Source organism: Otolemur garnettii, unplaced genomic scaffold, assembly GCF_000181295.1.
Source record: "Otolemur garnettii isolate 467f Iridium unplaced genomic scaffold, OtoGar3 scaffold00192, whole genome shotgun sequence".
NCBI classification, from domain to species: domain Eukaryota; kingdom Metazoa; phylum Chordata; class Mammalia; order Primates; family Galagidae; genus Otolemur; species Otolemur garnettii.
In genome coordinates, this window is record NW_003852587.1 from 1,495,717 (window position 1) to 1,498,676 (window position 2,960).

Consider the following 2,960-nt stretch of genomic DNA (forward strand, 5'->3'; position numbering starts at 1 on the left):
ACCCTGGGAAGAGTTGCCTGCTGGAGTGAATAGAGTCACAGACCTGGGGGATTATGAGTGACTGGGTGCAAGGTGGGGAAGGAGGTATTAACCTTCCCAGACTAACCCATTTGCTGGGTGGATCCCTTTGCCCTCACGGAGCACTGGAGCAATTTACATCTGAGCTGTGAGCAGGCCCCTCTTAACTAGCTGCCAGAGACATTTGAACTCTTCCACCTGAAACTGGTGCTGACTGGGACAACTCATTTGGACCTCTAAAACTGGGCAGACCACCCAGGGACTATTCAAAGGGGCACCCTGGGTGTATGCTGAGGGAAGGTTTGATTTTCCTTGCCCAATTGTTATTTGTAGGGGGCAGGGGACCTAACTGCTGGTATTTCTCCACAGCAGAGACTTCAACCAAGAGTAACTGAATCACTAGGGTAGGACAGAAACCAGCCGAAAATGATACAGAGCCACTTAGCCCCACCACACCAAACAGGTCCCCAATCTCTCAGGTTGTAACACCATACGGGTCCTTGACAAACCTCAAGGGGGAAAAGTGAAGTGGGGTACAATAATCATGGGGTGGAATCAGCAGAAAAGCTCTGGTAATATGAATAACAAGAGTAGATCAACCCCCCCAAGAAAGGATGTGGCTAGTAATATGAATAACCAGAGTAGATCAAGCCCCCCAAGAAAGGATGTAGCAGACAAAATTGAAGATCTGCTTTATAAACAAATGGCTGAGATGTCAGAAATTGAATTCAGAATTTGGATTGCAACTAAGATTAATAGAATAGAGGCAAAGATAGAAGTAGAAATTCAAGGAGCATTCCAAAAGTTCACTCAAGAATTCAACAAATTCAAAGACAAAACCACCAAAGATTTTGAAACATTAAGACAAGAGATTGCAGCCCTCAAATATCTGAAAAATACGGTAGAATCTCTTGGTAACAGAGTGCAGGAGGCAGAAGAAAGGATCTCAGACGTAAAAGACAAAGCTTCTGAATATGTCCAAACATCCAAAGAGAATCAGAAATGGAAAGCAAAAACAGATCATTCTCTCAGAGAGCTCTGGAATAATTTGAAGAAAACTAATATTCGCCTTATAGGAATCCCTGAAGATGACGAAGTTGCTTCACAATACACAGAGGCTCTTCTTTATAAAATTATGAAAGAGAATTTTCCAGATATGTCAAGAGATCCTGACATTCAGATTGCAGTCAGCTTCAGAACCCTAGCACGACTCAACCTGAACAAGACATCCCCAAGACACATCATAATTAACTTCACTAAATTTAATATGAAAGAGAAAATCTTAAAAGCAGTGAGACATAAGAAAACCATAAGCTACAAGGGGAAGAATATTAAAATAACTGCAAATCTCTCTGTCAGAAACTTTCAGGCAAGAAGAAGGTTGTCATTGACATTTACTCTCTTAAAACAAAATAACTTTCAGCCCAGGATCCTGTATCCAGCTAAACTGAGTTTCATTTATGATGCAGAAATTATATACTTTAATGATATCCATGCATTGAAGAAATTTGCCATAACTAAACCAGCTCTCCAGGATATTCTCAGACCTATTCTCCATAATGACCAGTGCAATCCTCCACCACAGAAGTAAACTAATTAAAAAACTATTGCTCAAACTCCAACTTCTACAGTGACGAAAGGATTAAAAATGCCCACTGGACCTTTGAACAACTTGATACCTAAAATTTCATCAGGCTTATCAATAATTTCAATCAATGTGAATGGCTTAAATTGTCCCCTAAAGAGGCACAGACAGGCTGATTGGATACAGAAACTCAGACCAGACATCTGTTGTACATAAGAATCTCACCTTACATTAAAAGACAAATATAGACTCAGGGTGAAAGGATGGTCATCTATATTCCAGGCTAATGGAAAGCAGAAAAAAGCATGTGTTGCAATTATATTCACAGACACAATAGGTTTTAAACCAACAAAAGTAAGCAAAGATAAAGATGGCCACTTTATATTAGTTAAGGGCAATACTAAATATGATGAGATCTCAATTATCAATATCTATGAACCCAACCAGAATGCACCTCAATTTATAAAAGAGACTCTAACTGGCATGAGCAACTTGATCTCCCTCAGCTCCATCATAGTCAGAGATTTTAACACTCGTTTGGTGGTGTTGAATAGATCCTCCAATAAGAAGTTTAGTAAAGAAATCTTAGATTTAAAATTTAACTGTTCAACTGCTGGACCTATCAGACATCTAGAGAACATTTCATCCTAACAAAACTGAATATACATTTTTCTCATCAGTACATGGAACATACTCCAAATCAATCACATCTTAGGCCACAAATCTAACCTCAGAAAATTGAAAGGAATAGAAATTATTCCATGCATCTTCTCAGACCATCATGGAATAAAAGTTGAACTCAGCAACAATAGTAATCTTCAGACTTGTACAAAAACATGGGAGGTAAATAACCTTGTGCTGAATGATAGATGGGTCAGACACAAGATCAAGAAGGAAATTACCAAATTTTTAGAACAAAATGATAAGATACAAGTTATCAGAACCTCTGGGATACTGCAAAGGCAGTCCTAAGAGGGAAATTTATAGCATTGCAAGCCTTCCTCAAGAGAATGAAAGAGAGGAAGTTAACAACTTAATGGGACATCTCAAGCAGCTGGAAAAGGAAGAACATCTCAATCCCAAATCCAGCAGAAGAAAATAAATAACCAAAATTAGAGCAGAATTAAATGAAATTGAAAACAAAAGGATTATAGAACAGATCAACAAATCAAAAAGTTGTTTTTGAAAAAATCAAAATCGATAAACCTTTGGCCAACTTAACCAAAAAAAAAAGAATAAAGTCTCTAATCTCATCAATCAGAAATGGTAAAGATGAAATAACAACACACCCTTTAGAAATTCAAAAAAAAATCCTTAATGAATATTATAAGAAACTTTATTCCCAGAAATATGACAA